General features: G+C 38.4%; 1 protein-coding gene across 1 annotated transcript in view; it reads right to left on the bottom strand.

The window, feature by feature from the left end:
- SDK1 (sidekick cell adhesion molecule 1) overlaps positions 1–18,989 on the bottom strand; it is a 622,975-nt gene extending 603,986 nt beyond the window's left edge. The window contains exon 1 of the mRNA XM_061153768.1: positions 18,410–18,989. The gene's annotated coding sequence lies outside the window, so the exon portion shown is untranslated. The remainder of the gene's footprint in view (positions 1–18,409) is intronic.
- Between the last annotated feature and the right edge of the window lie 1,823 nt (positions 18,990–20,812).

Raw genomic sequence — 20,812 nt, forward strand, 5'->3', positions numbered from 1 at the left:
TGTCCTGTACCAGGAACCAACACAGTGATGTGGGTCAATTATACTTTGAAAACAAACAAACTCATAGAAAAGGAGATCAGATCTTGTGGTTACCAGAGGCTGGGGGAGGGGTGATGTTGCAGAAGGGAGCAACTAGATGAAGGTAGTCAATCGGAATGAACTTCCAGCCATAAGATAAATAAGCACTAGGGATATAACATACAACACAATAAATATAATTAATGCTGCTATGTGTTACATATAAAAGAAAATCCTGAGTTCTCATCACAAAGAAAAAGGTATCTTTCTACTTTTTAAATTTTGTATCGTTATGTGATGATATTCACTAAACTTACTGTGATAATCACTTTATGATGTACCTAAGTCAAGCCATTATACTGCAACCTTGAGCTTACACACAGTGTGTTCATGCTGAGTCTCTCAGTTGTGTCTGGTTCTTTGCAATCCCATGGACTGTCGCCTGCCGGGATCATCTGCCCATGGGATTCTCTGGGCAATAACGCTAGAATGGGTTCCCATTTCCTCCTCCAGAGGATCGTCCCGACCCAGGGACTGAATGTGAGTTTCTGCACTGGCAGCTAGATTCTTTACCTGAGCCACCTGAGAAGCCCCACTTATGCGTGCCACATGTCAGCTGCAGCGCAACAGAGCTGAGGAGAGGGGAAGACCGGTGTTCCAGTGTGCGGTTCAATCCATGAGGCACCTGAGCTGTTTCTTTTGCTTTGTCTCTTGATCAGTGATCCTGAGTGGTTTACATTTTGAACCCAGATACTCATTTTAAATTTTCAGAGATCCAGAGACCCTGTCCCTGGTTTGAATGACTCAATATTTGTTAAGACTCAATTCTCCCCGAACTGATCTATATATTCGATTCTAATCTCAATCAAAACCCTAGCAGACCTTCTGTCAGAAAATGACAAGCTGGTTCCAAAATTTATATGGGATAGCCAAAACAACTTTGAAAAAGGAGAACAAAAGAACAAAGACAGAAAGCTAATGCTACATAACTTCAGGAATTACTATAAAACTACTGTAATCAAACCGTATTCTACTGGTGTAAACATAAGGAAGTAGATCAATGGAATAAAACAAACACAAACTCATACACACATGGACAAAAGATTTCCAGAAAGTACAAAGGCAATTCAGTGGAGGAAAAACATGAGCCTTTTCAACAAACAGTACTAGAATAATAAGAGATCCATTTACCAAAAAGAAAGAAGGAAATGACTAAGATCCATCCCTCACACCATATATAAAAAATAGTTCCAAATGGATCATAAACTAAAAACTAAAAAAATTCTAAAATAAAACATAGGAGCAAACATTTGTGATCTTGGATTAGACAAAGGCTTCTTAGATATGATACTAAAAGCACCAAAAAAGACAAACTGGAAAACTTGACCACATCAAACTTAAAAACTATTCTTCAAAAGAAACTATTAAGAACAAGGAAAGGTTAGTCACAGACTGGAAGAAAATTTCTGCAAAGCACATACCTGATAGTCTTGCTTTCAAAATAAGGAACTTCCAAAATTCAACAAGCAACCTAATGTCAACTGGATGAAGGATTTGAAGATACTTCACCAAGGAAGATATACAGATGGCAAATAAGCACATGAAAAGATGATCAAATTCACTAGTCATCGGGGAAACTCGAAGACCTCACCAAGTGTCGGCATGAATGTGAAGAAACCAGACATGGAATAACCGTTTCGGAAAGAGTGTCCTTAAAAAGTATACTTACCATATGACCCCACTATCTGCTTCCTATGTTCTGCCCAAGAAAAATGTAGACCTAAGTCCAGATAAACACTTTAGCAAAAATGTTCATACCAGCTTTATTTGTAATAGACAAAACCTCAAAATAATCCAAATATCCATTAACAGATGAACTGATAAACTAATTATGGTCTATCCACACAATATAATATTTACACGGCAGCAAAAATGAACAATGAACAATTGATACACACAAGACAGATAAATCTCAAAACAATCAGGCCAGACAAAAAGAAGACATATTGCATGCTTTCATTTTAAATTAAACTCTACAAAATGTAAACTAATCTACAGTGACTAAAAGCAGATTCAGTGACTGATAATGGAGGCATGCACAAAGAACCTGTTTGAGGAATTACCACTCCGCTCAAGGGAACCTGAGGGGAGGAATATATGTGTTCACTACTTTGATTGTGGTGATGATTTCATGACATATACACATCAAAATTTACTAAATTATACAAAGATTTTCAGCTTGTTGTATGTCAGTTACACCTCAATAGAGCTGTAACTTTAAAAAGTGTACAGTATAGGTTTGCTAAGTCACTTCAGTTGTGTCTGAGTCTTTGCAACCCCATGTAGCCCACCAGGCTGTTCTGTCCATGGGGATTCTCCAGGCAAGTATACTGGAGTGGGTTGCCATTTCCCTCTTCCAGGGATTTTTCCCACCCAGGGATCAAACTCTGGTCTCCTGCATTGGGCGGGTTCTTTACTGTCTGAGTCACTTAGGAAGCCCATTATAGGTTTAGGAGTTATTTTCATTCATGTCCCATTCTGATTCACCTAGATGCTTCTGGCACAAGAAAAGGGCCCTTTGGTGGGGGTGAGTTCTTCGGTAGTAGTGTAGTCAGGGCTGAGCTGGCCATTCTGACAGTCTTCTTCTCACAAAACTGATACGTTTATGACATGATAATAAAACCAAGAAATGCATGAATGAAAATTTTTTTTCTGTTCTATAAAGCAGAGTCTGATAGTTCATCCAAAAGTGTATTGGATTAAGAAACAAGTTAAAAAGTAGGAGAAACACTTTTTTTTAAACCCACTGGAAAGTATTAGCTAAGCCAATACAGGACATTCCTAGCAACACTGACTCTCAGTATCATTCCCATACAGAATCAGGACTAGTATTAACATGTGGAATTTTGGATTCTGCTTCCGTATCTACAGCACAGAGCTGATTGCTGTCCACTGAGTCAGTCCTGGGAAAGGCTGACCACATCTCCAAACAAGTTAATATTATTCATGACTATTTCACCACAGTTTTGTAAGAAGTGCAATAATGGTCTCCAGTGAAACAGCTGGACCTGGAGCTTGCATGTTCCTCATGTATAATCAAGGCCTCAGAAACAATTTATCAGTTTTAAGCAAGAAAGTGGCATGTAAACAAATGCATGGAGTTTACTCAGGGGAAATTTAACATTATTCATCTTTTGAAAAAAATGAGTTCACTGTGTTGTAGCTAACCAGCTGAGGCTCAACTGAAGACTTCCGTGAACTACACAATCAAAAAGTCCACAGAAGGATCACTGCCAGTGAGGGAACTAGTGAAGAATAAGCATTTGTAGAACTGAGCATGAGGGTTGCCCAGAGTGAGTGAAGATTCTACAGCAAGAAAGATTGAGAACTTGAATAGGAAAACAAAGAATCAAAGGTGAGCGTGGGCAATGGAGAGAGAGGCCCGGCAGCAGGAGCGGAGCCCGGGCGTCGGCTGCTCCAGAGCCAGACTCCTGACCAGGGCTGAGCCAACTTTCTCTCAGGCCACCAGGGGCAGGAACACAAGGGCGAGCGGCCTTCCCGACAGACATTTCACAAGACTGGGCTGTCTCTGCAGCTGACTGCACTGTACAGACGGCACGGGCAGCACAGACACACTCAGCAGCAGCAGGAAACACACACGCTGGTGAGGCTGCTCTCTTCCTGAGGGTCTGGAACAGGCCATGGCTAAAGAAAGACATGATTCAGAATATGGGGCTCATTCTATCTTTTGGTCTGTAAATGAAGGCATCAAATTTAGCTGGAAGACGATATAACTATAAAAGGATAATCTTCGTTACATGTTATAAGCAGAAGTTATATTGAGAATATGAAATAGCAACGTCATGTAAATCTTAGTAGCAAATTTTTGGCTTAGTGTTAAATATGATACATAAAATCAAAGGACTATACAATACAGCACCTTAAAAGCACTGTGGGGAAAAGGAGAGTTTTGAAAGATCTGGAGCTTAGTTACAAACGTTAACCACGTAGCCTTGGATAGCAATTATTCTATCTCTTCATCTGTAAATGTAAAATAACCCCACCTGCTCTAACAATGTCTCAGGATTGAGAGGATCAGATGAGATAGTGATGAAGATGCTGTCAAGCCTCTCACACACACAGAAGGGGTATTCTCAATTATCAACACATTACCTCTTCCACAGGTATCAGCTATGTGGTTTCTTCACTAGTAAGTTACACCACTACAAAAGATGAAGCTTCTATTCAGTCAAAGCTTCCACAAAGCTAGGTGAGTAAGCTTTTATTCTGCTTAATCATACCTAATTTTAGCTGCTAACATCTGATAGGAGTTACAGGTTTCATAAATTTCCATATTATTTTTTTAAGTTTTGCCTTTCATATACTATTAAACATTTGTGCTATCATGCTAAATCATCGTTTTTAAAAAGTCAAATTTCAGCCTTGGAAATAATCACATTCATCTTTTATTGAGAGGTGGCCTCTCAATACTGGGAAATAACAATGTTAGTTCTTTTTTTTTTTTTTTTTTTAAGAATCATTTATTACTAATCATTCAGCTAAGTTTTTAGATCTATTTTTTGCATTGGAAGATCTCCTTTCACCCCTGAAGGGCACTGAGCAATAGTGAAGAGCTACAATAAAATGTCCTGCATGCATTTTTTAAGGATTGTATTAATTGTCTATTAGTGTCAAGAGATCTTTGGGAAAGAAAAGCAATGTGAAACCATCCCAGGCTCTCCTGGACTGATGGAACAGTAACTGCTGCCCTTTGGATATCTAACCCAGGAATTTTATTCTCCATGTGATGGATCTATTAGGTATTTTAAGCCCTACATTTTTTAATAATAAGTAATAAAGAAGTAAAGATATACTTTCATTAGAGAACATTCTATTGTCTGTGCAAGTTCCTGGGGAGGGCAGATGAGTTTTTAAAGTAGTCCAGCATCTTTCTGGTTTTTATTTGCAACTCTGGGATTCAGTTCTAATTTAAATATTCTGTTCTAATTTACATACTCCTCACAATTTAGTAGTAATTACTTCTTTTAAGGTTCAATCACCTTCTAAATGTTACAGAATAGAAAGATGAGAAAGATACTACGTGATTCATAGACAAGAACATTAATAAAAGTACTTTCTAAAGTATAATCATTATTTTCATTTTCTATTTAAAATTTTTCACTTATTACAGTTGCCAAATTTTAATCTTCATTGATTAATAACAGAGCAGAACTCCTTGCATACAAATTTATTCAGTTTGCAAACATCAAATCATCATTAGATTAGAATGACAAGTATGACAAAACTAATACTTCAAAAGAGGTTCAGGAAAACATAAAACCTAAAAAGTATTGAATTAGGTTTTAAATTTAACTCATACAAGCTTAAGTTCAATGAAAACTAACACTGCACACTTTTTAATCAATTATTTTATAATCATCCCCCTAAATCCTTTAACTTACCAAGAAATCCTATTTAAAAAAAGTTTTCTGAAGTGAGCCATAAAAATACCACTGAAATGCAAATTGATCTAAAGTCCCACTGAATCCATCAAATATCACCTCACTTTATCTCATCAAATTGCTTTACGTGAGTGAATGCAAAGTGTCCTCATGCTCATTAGTGTTACAGTTAAAATCCGTATTATATAGAAAATAAAATGATGCAAGTGTTTGCAACCATTATGGAACTAACTCTTCAAAATAACTTAGGATGCAAGCCACTCAACTTAGGATCATGCTACACTCATTAACAACCTAAAACATAATTTACGCCCAATTTCCAAAGCTAACATTTAGTCAAGAGCAACAGTCCTGCCTTTTTAATATTTCCAGCGGAGAGAAAGCTGCATCGGTTTCACTGTTCAATCTTGGGGCTAACAGGTAAATGTAGAGGAGAGAGCCTAGAAATCTAAGTGCGGGAGTAATCACCTAAATCCATGAGAATAAGAATTATGTAATTTGGAAGCTTATTCTTTGTGATACAACTTCATTTCTTATTAGTGGGATCCAGATAGAAACTTAACAATTAGAGAAAGTCTTCAAAAATTGCTCTAGAATTTTAGCCCACCTTTCCTCCAGGAAACGCACCTATGAAACAAGAGAACATAAACAGTGCTATGAAGTGGGTCAATTCTGACCTGTGTCTGAGTTTACTGGGGGTCACATGGAGGCAAAACATGCTTGATTCCAACCTACTCTGCTCCCAGCACTACTGCCCACCAGGGGTCGCAGAACCCCCAAAGCAGGCGGTTGGGCTGGTGATGGTAGCAAGCCGCACCTCATGGGGAAGCAATCTAGGGAAGCAATCAGGACCATCTGTGTTGGGTCAGCTGACTCGGGATAGAATCCCAGCTTGGTCACTTAACTGGAAAACTGACCTAGGATGAGCTAATCAGTATCTATGAAATGGAAGTACTTTAGTTGTGAGAATTAAAATGGGGAAACGTGATCTTCAATACCTGGTAGCTCTCCAAGAGAACTGGGCGGCACTTGTGGTGAAGCCAACTTCCTCAAGGAAAGTGCGAGGTGGCATGGCTAGAACACTCATCCTCAAAAAAAGTTTTACTCAAGAAAGGACTTGAGTAAAAACTCCACTTCACACACTAAAATCAAAGGGAACAAAGTACAAACTCTCTTACAGATCCTGATGAAAGAAAAATCAAATTAACACACTCTTCTTCATTTAAAACAGCCTTTGAAAACATGATTTCCTAGTCTTCTCTCCATCATGCTGGCTCTCTCCTGGTAAGGTAAGCAGCACACCAAGCATAATTTCTAACTCTAGGTCTTCAAAGAAAAGAAAACAAATCCATCACAAAACAGGCCAAAATTATCAGCAAAAACAGGTTACAAGATGGACCCACATCTACGGTTTTTGCTTCTTTTCTGTTACTATTTCTTTCTTCAGTTGACTGCTTAAAAAGAACACTGCTCTAAATTGACAGTTATGTGGGGTAACAATTCTCAACACTTCCTTAATACATCGTAGTGTTTACATGCAAAGTAACTTATTTACCAAAAATTAAAATTATTAATAAATCACGAACTACACAGAAAACTTCAATGTAAAATTGTGTTTAAAACAGATTTTTGAAGTCAACTGCAGCATGCATGGAATCTATAAGTTTGTCAAACTTGTGATACATAAGAGCCATGTTAAAGATGAGAGCTTTTCAAATTTACAATTGTATGTTTTTTTCTGTTAAGCAGTGACTATTGCTCTTAAAATTTTTCTGGGTCAGTTGAGCTGGAACAGCAAAAAGATTTCTAACATGTTTGTATTTGATGTCGGTCCCTAAAGGCTTTCATACAAAGATTAATAGGTTCTTGGCCAAGCAGTCTTTAATGTTGCAATTCGCTCAGTCATTGCGCTGGAACTTTTTTCCTATTTAATATACACCTAAATAAAAGGGAGGAGAAATAAGGAAGAAGAGAGGAAAAGAAGAGATGGAGATAAAACTGAAGACAGAGATAGTAACAGAGACAGAGATGGTGATGGGATACCTGGGAGAGGAGAGTTTATTAATCATATGCAACAATCTGAGAACCTGCCTTATCTTTCTCAAGAGAAAAGAAATAACAGAAATCTAATCCAGCTAAATCTTCCTCCCACATATCAAAATGACTAAACCAAGCATTGCAAGCGCTGCATTAAATCAAGCATTGCAACCAGCTATAAACCAGTAACTGAAATGGCAAAATGTTTGTAGTATCATGAAAGGCTACAAAATGTGTCTCTGGGTTAATATTCATTTGAGGCCAGCTGAAATCAAGAACCAAAGTAGTTAACCAGATAATTGAGACAAAAGCAGACATATTCTCTGGCCTCCACCTGGTTTCATTTGGACTTGCTGAACACTGTGCTGTCATACTTGGAGTCAGCTGGTCAGCATGAGTTATGTTGACTGGAATCTCTGGGGATATGTTTTGCAACCAAGATGAAACTTTGGGAAAACCTTCCTCTAAAAGAAACAGAAAACTAGCTTTAACTCAGAAATCTCAGCAGTAGAAAAGAACGCCAAGATTTTAGTCACTCTTTCCTGTAAATGAATATTTACAAGTTAGCAATAACATGCTGTGAACCCATGCAACAGTGAGGCTCAGCCACAAAGCCCTAGAGCAGCGTCCATCCTCAGACTGGTTTGGGAGAGTCTCTTTCAGATGGAGGAAAACAATTTTATTGGGGAGTTATAAGCAAATTCTGTTACACTATGGAGGGAGTAGAATATCTCCTTCAAACACTACTCAAACACACATACCAGTTGGTTTCAGGACCCAGTCCACCAACACCCTCCTGCAACAGTTCAGAGAGCAGTCTGGACTGGGAGGTTAGGAAACCGGGGTTCTTAATAAGATTTGGATGCTGCATCTCTAGCCACCTAGTCTCTGGACGTGAGGAGTTTCTCTATGTGAAAACTGGCAAAATGTACTTTTAAATAACTAAGACTGCTTTGCAAAATTCAATATAAATATATAACAAACTGCTATTTATTTCTTCCTCCTACATTAATCCGTTGAGCTTGTTTATATGTTAGCTTTCAGGATCCTTTGCCCTCTGGAGAATAAGTTCACAAGTAGGCATAAGACTGCCATAGCACAAATCAAACCTTCAACACTGCTACATCAAAATTCCAGTAGCAGCAGATAAACTGAAACTGCCTACAGCCATCCCTGACTGGAGCAGGATGACAAGCTGCCAGTGTGAATGTCGACTCAGCACCGGTGTCATGACGCCAAGACCAATATGATGATGCCCGTGTCAACAAGTTAGCAAAAATATGGCAGAAATGGCGCTACTGTCATCCTCATACTGAAAAAATTCACCCTGAAATCTAAGGTCTCAAAACAGTCTTTGTTTACTGCTGCCTGCAAAACATGTTTTTCTTTTTTAGTATTTCACATGGATTTACTGAGTTATCAAATCATAATTCTACCAGAATTTTTTTTCTCACAGTATCCAGTAAGTGTATTTTTTTAAACTCGTATATATAAATTTAACTTTTGTCAATTAACCACAGCTTAAAAGCCTGAGAAGAGGTTGGATCTTAAATGAATTCTAGGGAGAATTTTCTTACAAATCACAGTCTTCTGATACCCACTCCTGATTCATATAAAATCTCTCTTATTATTCAGTTTGCTCAAGTCAGAATGCACCTATATTCTGATCATTCTATCAGGTAGATCCCATTTTACATATGAGGAAGTAGACGAAGGTTAATGTGCTTTTATCAAGGTCACAAAGCTAGTCAGTTGCAAAACAGATTATCTCTCAGAGCTCCAAATTCCCCATCCTCCCCTTAGTCCACTGGGCCATGCTGCTTCTCTGACAGAACTGAAAACAGATTACAATAAAAGATTACCATAAGAGTTTGATTCTTCCATTCACCACTTCATGGACTGCCTTTATAAGTACAATACTGAAAAATTGATTTGGCACTCACCTTTGGTATTTCTCATTGCAGTGAAGCAGCAAAGAATGTGACTAAAAGGCATAGTCTTACTCATAGACCAAACCAATGTGTGTGTCTTCAGATTACCCAGCTAAACAATCAGCAGTCTATTAGGGTCCTGGTGAGTAAAAGAGACGAGTTTGCTTTAAAATACCTTCTTCAGTTTTCAGAGTAAGTGTGCTCCTGGTCCTCCTTGTACCACAGTTCTCTGGAAGCCCTTTAAGGTTACTGGGAATACTTTGGAAGTGAATTTTAATTTGAAAATACAAAATGAGTGGCGATAACTGCTTCCTTAGTTTAAAAGGAGTAAAATACAGAAAGCCAGAAGCAAAAAAGCCAAATATAATCAGTGAGTAATGCACCACTATCAGGCACCTCCCAATCTACCCCTGGTTCTGATCCAGCGGAAGACCGACCCCCAGCGGCACTCGGGGAGAGCAGGACTCGCCCCTCAGACCATGGACATCCTATGGATGCCTAACTAGTGGTGCTATCTAACTTAGGGTGGGCCAATCATCAGGTCGTTCTGTCTCTGGGATTCTGGAATCACGTCTCAGAGATTCTGGTTAGAATCTGCTCATTAGAAAGTGAGGAGATAAAAAATCATGAGCAGGGAGGCAGCCACATAGGACTGTGTGGTCAGAGGTCGAGGGCAAACCAGTGAACAGAGAGAGAAGGAAGTCAACAAGCAAAGACAAGGCTGTTTCAAGTGACCTTAAAGCCAGGGGGGCAAAGGCAGAGACAGAGATGAGGCAGAGAAGAGTCGGACAAGAAGAGAAGCTCCTCACTGTCTAACACAGCCCAGTGCCTGGCCTGGACTCTGCAATCCCCACATGAAAATACCACTGAGGCCTTAGAACAAGTGTTTTTTTTTTTTTTTAGTAGACTAGAGTGTTTTTGTTACTTGCTATGAAAAGAATTTAATTACTAATTAAGACACACTTCCAATACACAGAAACAATTCATTAAGAATACGCACATGGAAAGAAAAATGGAACATAAAAATGTATCAGGGAAGTGCTGTTTATTCCCAAATTTGGAATACCTGCAAAGTGACGCACCGGCAGCGCTGCGTCTCTCGTGAACACAGGGATGGAGACGGCTGCCACCCGGCACAGAGGCGAACGCCTGACAGCTCACCTTCCGGGGCTCCTGCCCCTGCGGTGCTGACAGGAAGGGCCGGCTTCAGGTGAGGAGCAGAGGCCCCAGAGTCCCTAGCTGCGCAACCAGGGAAGCCCTTATATAATAATTACATGCATTTTATTGATCAACAGTACAGAAAGCTATAAAGAAAGAAATAGATATACATATCAAGACCCAGAAAGACAGCCATAAGCACATAAAATAGGTTTCTGCAGTATGGCCCAGGTAACAAATCACAAGTTCAAACATTATTTCCAGAGAAACATGAATTCTGGGGTTCCTGCAACAAGCTTAGTTCAAGATTGAAGATGAGATATGCACTCCCGAAATGTCTTACTTTTAATGTTTTACTCTGGTATCTTTCATTTAAGAGCTATGTGATATATTAAAATGGGCCTGGGTTTAAAAAGAAAATCTCAGCTTTACCACTTACTAGCCCTAGTAGTTAAGTTACTTAAGTTTTTCGAGTCTTAGCTTCCTTGTCTCCACAATGCCTGCTAACAATATTTTTATGAGAATTACATAATTAATAAGCAAACATCATGCACAAGACCTGGCATCTTAGAGGCACTAAATAATGTCAGATTTTTTCTTTAATCAAATTTTTTTTTGGTCTTCATCTTTCCAGGCCTAGTATTAATCCTACAGTCCATCTCCGTATCACAATTCTCCTCTACCCTAAATAATTTAAGATACTCTGAATAGGATCTCCTCCATTTTGGAAGCTGGACTGTAAATTAGAATCAGACTCGCTCAGATTTAACTACTCAGTGTGGACTCCAACCACCAGCTGGCCAATGAATGGAGCACAGACTACACTGAATCCTGGAAAGTAAAGGTAGGGTCACTCAACATCCCTACCCACCCTGCTTATCTCCCAACATAACCAGGTATCTTCACTGCTAAGCAGTTAGTTAGCCCACCCTTCTCCATTCAATTACTGGGATGTTCTTTTCCTTCTCCGGGATTTTTCATTCATTCCAGGGTGGTTTCTCCTTCATCCCAGGACTAAGGAGTTTTGATTCATTCCAAGAAACAATCTTGGAAGGCCAAGTGTGTCACTAGCTTCCAGAAGCTTTGTGCAATCATTGTGTAATAGTTCATTTTTCAAGCAAGCCCTGGCAATATTACATGGTCAGCCCAGCTAAGCAGAGTCCCCTACAGGGCTACAGATATGATTAGATAGGCGGATGAGTTTTTGAAAACAATCCATTAGTAATTTGAGCTCCATGGGTTATTCTGACAGAAGCATCAACAGACAGGTTGTGAGTTCTTACAACACTAACGTCCAGAGACATTAAAACATTTTGTTAATGGGTTTCTGACACGTCTTACCTATGCGGCCTTAGACAATTACCTGATCTTTCCAAAATTTGGTTTCTTTGCTTGCAAAATGATTAAAACACACAGGCAGCCCTTGCTTTGCACGGTAACAGCTGCTGCCATTGGGTGAACGCCATGTGCCAAGTACTGTTCTAAGGGCTTTACTTCTATACAATGACTCAGTCAACCCTCCTAACAGACACATCCTCAACCTGCTCATCCAGGGGGTCCTCCTCTTTTCACCAGGGGCTGCATCACGTCACTTACAGCCCTCTCTTGCTGTCCCTTTAAAACAGCCAAGATCAACTGCTTATCTCCTGACCAACTATTTTTTTTCCATGTTGCTAACTGTTTTAAGTCATACAACTGCATGTAACAGGAGGAAGACAAAGAAAGGACCGTTTGAGAATAAAACACCATTTCAAGTAACCCCTCTACCTACAGGATGCCATCTATAAATCAAAATTTTTCTGAGGAGAAGGAAAGTGTTCATGAAACTATTTTTAAACCCACCTATTTCTAGCTTTTCCTTCCAAGTGAGCTGACATGTCTTCCATCTTGTTTTTGGAGACAACCTCCTGAAGGAAAGGGAAAGTGTGCTCAGAAGATTGTGTGCTAACACTTTCTCACTTTTCTAGGACTTGTGATAGAAGTTATTCACTCTGCAAATGTCCCAGAAATGACTGCCTTTTCCTATCTACTTGTTTTCCTCAATGAATGGCATACTTCATCATAAATACCTTTAAAAATAAATATATACTTCATTTTACCTCTCCCACCTAAAAGGTGGACATAAATAGTTGCTTCAGTCAATCCCAGGCATTGGATTCCCACCACCCTATTATTATTAAATGAGGTCATTTACTGAGTTGTATAAGAGTTCAAGGTGAATTCCAGGAGCTCCTTAACAGAAGAACAATCTATCACTGGTATTAAGTTATGTTTTAGTTATTTGTTTTATGCCAAAATATAGAAAAGTGGTTGAAAATGATCATTTAAATTGGCTACAAAAAAGTTACTCAGAAATCAGCCTCCAAATCATAGATTTATGCTCAAAGGAAAAAATAGTCATTCAATTCTTGATTTATACCAGTCATTCATAAAGTCTTCACCAGATAAGGGTCATAAATTTGCTCTCTGTAAAAGTGTAAGTCAATGCCACTGGACAATAACACAGGCTTGCCTCCCCGAGATCACCCAGCTGCTGAGCCGCAGCTTACGCATAGAAAGAAAAGGTATCTTTTAGTTCAGTAGTTCCTACAGCTCCTCAACCACTTGCAAAAAAAACTGACAATTTTACATCTGACAAGAATGGAAAATCAAAGACCTCAAGGTTTTGATATTTTTTTCCATATAGAAGATATAATTATTTCATTAAATAATTAATATACAGTCAATTTTGATAGAAGGCATTTTAATCAGCCATAGCCATTTCAAACAATGAAAAATACTTTGCTGTTTACTTAAACATTTTGGGTTTGATTAATTATGAAGAGAAATTCTTAGAAAGGTAAACAAAATTGCTTATCAGACTATTAACAAAAAGAAAAAATAAATTTTGATGCATAATTGAAACAGCTACCCCAAAATCCCCCATTTTTTCCCTTTCCACAATAATACTAAAGCCACCTGTTTGCATCAGTATGAAAGAATTCCTGAAATAACCTACATGGTTCATAAACCCCTTATACTTGAGGGTGATCTAACTAGGTTTAAGTGTTTAAGGAAATGATTTCAGAGAAAAGACTTATCCAAACATAGCTATTTATGAAAAGATACCAGATATCTACAGCAAGCTATCTTGGCTAGCACAGCTTTGAGCATAAAATAATGCATCTTTTTACATCTTTGATCAAAATGAACTAAAAAATAACATCCCTAAAATTAAATTAATATGTATTTGCCAAAAATCAGTTATTATTTAGAATAGGAAGGAAGAAAAACAGAGTAATTATTTTACTTACTTTTACTCTTTGTATTATCTACAGAAAATACACCATTAGAAAAATTTCCCAAGGTTGAATTATAATTTTCATAGCAAAGAAAATGATGTGATGCCTGTCTGATCATCCAGTCCCTGGTTGCCCAACAGGAATTTTCCTAATCCATTCAGATAGCAAAAGCCAAAGTAAATCCAATCCAAGTTACTGAATTCTGTAACACAACACCACCTGGAAATTTACTTCTGTTGTATAGGATTCTTTGTACAGAAAACAAAAGCAAAAAAAGTATAGAAAGCAACTGACTTCATGATTAAAACACAATTCAGGGTCTTCATCAATTGAGTTTTCACTCCTGAATTTACTATTTTTATGTTCTCATTGCCCCCAAAAAACCCATCTCATGAAATCATAGAAATCTACTTATCTCCAGAAATTCTCCCTGTTGAAGATTCAATTAGCCTTGCTCTGTACTCCATTTGCTCACCAACCTGTTCAAAAGTTCATTGTTCTTTTGATAGAGATCATGAAAATTAACTATATATTCTCTTTTCCTAAGGCAGGAAACTCAGGTCCTGGCTCCTCCAGAGAAATCTTACTCTTCTCTTTCATCAGATATAAACCCAGCCGACTACCCTGCCACAGTGAAAAGGTGGACGGCTGGCATCATCTGTGCTTACATTTCCTTATAGAAAGGAAGATAGTTCTCACCAGCCAGTGTATTACTTTCTCTTTACATCTGTATCTACAGCAGCTCCCTTCAATTCCTTATTATGATTACTCCATAGACTTTTCAACTATGGCTAATTCAAGTTGATGTTTGGCAGAAACCAATACAATTCTGTACATAAATATTCTTCAGTTAAAAAAAATAAATTTAATTTTTAAAAAGAGCAAAGGGGAAATTGTAAAAAAAGAAAAACTTTAAAATTAAGGTATCTATTATCTTATACCTTATATGCATGCTCTTTACACTTTTGCAGATATATGATTGGTCTGTCCATTAATATCCCTGAAAATATGCAGTATAAAATGAGATAACAAAATACTTAAAACAAGAACTGCAACATTCATTAAATGCTATCTATTTTAATGATTACTTCTGAAAATCAGATTGTTTCTGGTATTCTTCCCTAGAACTGACAGTCTATCATATTTGTATCATTTCCTCACCCACTTTTAAATATCCCAAATTTATCACCATCTTTCCTCCCTTTGGTTCCAGGTCTTGCCAGAGTAGATATTTCAATCAATTAATTAGAAATGCATAGGAACTCAGAGCTATAGAAAGGAATAATGTATTTGAGTTTTGCAAAAGAACTCCAGTGCTATTAAGAAAATAAAAATTGGTTATGTTCCACAGTATTTTCTGTGCAATGAATGCACTTAGCTTCACAACCTATTAACTAACAATTATTTAGATTCAAGTTCCACTGGTTGCATACAAGCCACTGTTTCTTTTCTATAATAATGTGCAGGTTTTTCACCCTAGATTTTGCCACTGCCTTCAATATTTTCTTAATTTTTTTCTGAAAGAATTCATAGTTAGACCAATAGTATGTCTGCCAACCCTTTAAAGTAGACCCTTTAACCACTTAAGTAATAATATTCAGTTCGGTTCAGTCGCTCAGTCGTGTCCAATTCTTTGCGACCCCATGAATCGCAGCACTCCAGGCCTCCCTGTCCATCAGCTGGGTACAAAATCCTTGGGTCTGTCTGTCTGTCTTCCACTTGAAGTTAACATGTAATATTCTGACTAGATACTTCTCTATTTTGAAATTCAGAAATCCCAATACAGATACAAATACATATATCTCATTATATCCCCATTACTGTTGTTAACTAGATACTTCTCTATTTTGAAATTCAGAAATCCCAATACAGATACATATACATATATCTCATTATATCCCCATTATTGTTGTTATGTCTTCCGATTTACTATTTGACTTTGAGCACCATGCAATCTACTATTTATTTCTACTCATCAGCAACCATGCTCCACATCTCCAAGAATTCTCTTCCCTGTTCAGACTATTTTTATATGTCTCTTATTTTGTAGATTTAGCATATTGAAAATTCTATTAAAAACTTAATTATCAGGTTTCAGCTTAAATGTTTTTCTTATAGTAGCCAATGCAGATCTAAACTAAAATGTAAGCTATCTAGTTTTTATTCAGGCTCATCATAACAAACTAGGGATGCTCTGTGGAGGCAGGGAAGTAGTATTGAGACTCTACGGGACAAGTCCACTTCTCTAGGGTCTTATCAACTCAATCAACTTACAAGAAGAACTTCTGCCCACTTTCCAAAATAGTCTCAAGTGCTCAGAAATCGGAAATAAAAAATGGAGCTCATGGAGCACTCTATTTATTTGAGGTTGAGAGCAAGTTCTCACAAACTCACAGTACTCTAAACATCACCCTTAAATTAGGGGATGGGAGTTGTCTTTTGGTATAACACCCACTGTCAAGTCCACAAGAATACAGCCCCAACCAAGAACTAATGGAAAGCCACCTCATTGCCTAGAGATGTACTTTAGTTTTGGACATTCATACAAAGTAGAACATGTCTGTTCTCTATTGATTTCATTTTATAATATAATCAGTTTACGTATGGTAGCTCAGTACTAAAAATTAAACTCTACACATCTAAAGTCAATAATATGAAATTTTAGGTATCCATAAAATATTTAGGTCAAAAGGTTTTCTATCATAAGTAGCAAATATGAAAAGCAATTTTAAGAGCTTTGTAATTGTGAACATCACAATTATTTATTGACAAACAGTAAATTTAACATTGAAATAACTAAAAGTGGGAGTACAGAGAAGGAAATCTGTTGTAAAAAAAGATCATTAGTAAAAGGTTTTACTCTTTTCTCCCTTGCACTACCACTTAAGCAACAATGCAATAAAGCAATCCAAGTACTATGTTTAAAAATAATTGCTCCTGAGATGCGGTAAATTCTTCCATAAAGATTCTCTTTATATTAAAATGAATACAATGAGATAACATTCAGATTCTCTAAAATGGCAATTTATTATAATCCTGCTTATTGTACAAGACAAAGTATATCACAAAATTAAGCAAAACCTCCCCTTACTCTTCCCCAAACATCAGCAAGGCTATTAAGAGATATGATAAAGCAGACACACAGACACATAAAATGCAGAGGAGTTCATTAACACCTAACAACTTAGGCGTCTCTTCTATATAAAGTAAAATGGCCATGGCTCTGAAAGAAAAATTAACGAGGAAGGAAAAGTGGAAAAAGAGGATCAGAAGGGTGATGAAAACAACTGAGCTGCAAAGTCTTCCCTGCTGCTGGCAATCCATCAAACTGTGCAAAATAAATGCTATTTCATCTAACCTTTAAAAATCCTTTAGGTTAAACAATACTTTTTAATTCACCACGCCAAAAAAATAATGGGAAAATTTTAATGCTAATATGACAACACTGTTGATCCAGCTATGACATTATTACGAACACTTTTAAATTTAAAGAATACCAAATTGAATATTAAATAGTATTTTGTTTTGTTTTCCCTCCAGGGCATTCTTTTCTTTGCAACGACTATGGAAGGCTCTCCCGTGCGCCACTGACAGGAGGGCTGAGAGTCAGGGAAACACTTCAGGCGCCCAGTGCTGGGGCTGCCCGTTCACAACCCGGGGCTTGGACGAGTTTCTCGGTTTTATCTACTTCTGAGTCACTGGCACATCTCTAACGGCTTTGCATACTTTCCAATTTTACTTATTTATCTTTGCTTTTCCACATTTTGCCCTTTTGATTGTGGAACTTCTAGGCAGGGATTAATTCCAGACCACACTGAGCTTAGTTCTGTTCTTTAGGGGAAAGCTGTTAATTCTTTTTTAATAGTGTAGTGCATTTCTTGAACACTGGGAACTTGCATACTTAATGCATACACAAGGTAGTTATCAACTTTAAAAACAGATTAGGTTTTCCAAAAGTGTGCATGTAAAACAGTTATCAGAACTAGGAACATATTTTCTCAAATGATCAACATGATGAAGGTTGACTAGGATTTGTGACTGGCATTCAGAAACTAACTGAACCCACAACAAAGCTCCTACTGCAAAAGAATCATACAGAGCCAATGATGGTGTCCAGAGAAAAGGATACATTCCAAAACAGTAACTGCCCAGGTGGGAGAGCCTGGAAGCCTCTGCACTGAGGCTTCTCTAGACACTCACACCCAAAGTGAAGAGGGAACAGGTAAACAGCACAAAGGGAGGAGGAAGGAAGCAGAAAAGGGAATGGCAGTCAATCCCAGGTCCTGACTGTATAATCAGCGCCATCAGAGGTACATCACGGTCTTTGGGAACAAGGATTCTGAAGCCAGAAGGCCTCAGTTCAAACACCAATTCTGCCCTCCTGGGCAAGCTACTCTCTGAGCATCAGTTTCTGGATGGATTTTGAAAAAAAGAAAAAAACGAATAGGCAACTTCATCGTGGAATTTGTTGCAAAGATTAAAGGAGTAAATTGTATGTAAAGTGCCAAAACAGCTGACTCACCCCAAGCATCAAGTATCTGTCACTGTTGTCACTGGTCGCACTAGGACACACGAGGACCACCGCAGCATCGCCTGTGGGTCTGCCCACAGCACCTTTCACAACACAGCCTGGGAGACCTTCACAGCTAGGGTCTTCACAAGGCCACCTCCATCACGTAAGGGTTTTCAGAGTACTTCATGCTTATGTGAGGAGCTGGTCTTCTAAGGTTCTGTTTCAAGTTCTGTTGAGCACAGAGATGAAAGAGTACGTATTTTTTGATGCCAGTGGTACTAAAAAAAAAAGAGAGATGACTGTACTTTTGGCTCAGTGATAAGCAGAGGGGAAGAGAACATCTGGGCTACTCTTTGCTCTTCTGGAGCAGAATGCTCTGAACTGCCTGCCCGTGATTACTTTACTGAAGTGAATATTCCATTCTATCCATTATCCGCTGAGAAAAGAAATCATAGTAGCATGTGCTGGGATTTATTTTTTATCTTGTTGTAATTTGGAGGATTCTGACAGTGTTCACTGAGTTAGTAAAACGCAAGGAAAGGTATTATCAAGTAGAGAAATTATCTGCAAGTGTTCCAGTGTTTTACAGAGAGCAGTCCTGCTCTTCTTTGTAACATATTCTGCAGTCACACTTCTGCCCCGACTCTCCCACTAACACTCCGCCTTCGAACACACCCAGTGACTCCGCCTGCAAACACAACGGGCACCTTCAGACTCTGACTTGGACCCTCAGCAGTATGTGTCCCTGTCGGACACTTCTTTACTCAAGAAGTCTCAATTAGGCACAGAGTATGTGCCCGGCGCCAAAACACAGGGGGAACACAGCATGAACGAGACTATCTTGAAAGGCAACAAGAAAATAACTGCATAAACATTTCATTACAATTGTGACAAATGTCACTAACAAGAAATGAGGGGGAGTTAGTACATAGACTCGGTATACTTGCCTTCGTGTACTAAAACAAGCAAACGTAGCCTGGAGAGTCAGAGAAGGTAATGTTTACAGGGGAGCTTGAAGAGTTAGTAGGACTTGGCCAAAGGAAGAAGCAAGGAAGGGCTTAGGCCGAGAGAATAGCATATGCAAAGGACACGGGCGGAAAGAAGGCTGGGGGCCTGAGAAATTAAAGGAAGATCAAACCAAGTGTCGTGCGAAGATGCTGGAAAGGTGGGCAGAGGCCAGGCTTGCGCCAAACTCTATTATCTCTATCCTTTTCAAAGTAAAGTTATATACATTTTCTCCTGTAGCCAAAACTAGAATCTACCTCAGTCTCTAGACATTAAGCTCACCATTCAGTGGTTAATACACCAACCTGCTCCTACTGAGATATTCTGCAAATGAAAAGTCACTTCTTAATTTATTTGTTCCATATTTCTTTTTTCTTCATATTGTAATACCATGGAGTGGGGCTGCATCGTCTAACCAATGGCATCTTACAATTAATTGGCAGCATCATTTTTAGTGAGACATAAAACAGTGCATCTCTTTAATCAGTGGTATCTTAGATTTAATTAAATACAACAGCTACATTTTTAAAGTAAAATATTCCTGTGCTGGTACATATTTATTTGAAGGAAAACAGACTGTTTTGGTACCTTCACAAATAAAAATAAAAGGTTTCACCACATATAAAAGCAACTATCAACAATGTGCTCTGACAGGATCCCTCAGGATTTTAACTGCTTTTATGGGTTCAAATAGGTCAAATTGCTTCTAAATAGCTGAGTAAATTCCTACAATGCCAAGATGCTGGCTGAAGATTCTGTGAGACATAATTATGAATAAAAAAGTTTCAACATTGCAAAGGATGGGGAAAATCAAGACTATCATTATTACGGGGTGGGAAGTGTAACATAGGAAATGCATGGCTCACTTCACCACCATGCCTGGCTCTAATCAACTGAGCATAACCACAGACAGACTGATGGGGATCAAAGCATGAGCATTTGCTACCTACAGTCCTCTGTAGTTCTGGTGAACTGTGTTGGAGAAGACACCTTGGGCTGAGAGTCAAAAAATGAGGCTCCCTATGACCTTCCTCATGACCTGATTCACAGAGAACCTTAATTGGTTACCCACCCAGGAAGGCTGAGACAGGACCAGACACGTCCGGCCAGGGCTGACCCACTTGCCCTGCTTACTATGAAGCAGGGAGAGCAGAGAAGCATCTTTACTGCCACGAAACACTCGGGGAAAGAGTCAGAACAGGGATGTGGAAACCAGAAACTTCACCATATTGTTGTTAAGCCCCAAACCTTAGTTTGCCCTTCTTTTTCCTGTGCGGAGAAGATAACAAAGAGAAAGGAGGGACAGACCCTAAGTGGAAATAGAGTTCTCTTCCTCCATATGAACACAAAGAGGTGAAACCAACATGTTCCTGAAAGGCAAAAATATTAGCAATACTCCTTCCAAAT

The sequence above is a fragment of the Dama dama genome, chromosome 10, assembly GCF_033118175.1.
Source record: "Dama dama isolate Ldn47 chromosome 10, ASM3311817v1, whole genome shotgun sequence".
NCBI lineage: Eukaryota > Metazoa > Chordata > Mammalia > Artiodactyla > Cervidae > Dama > Dama dama.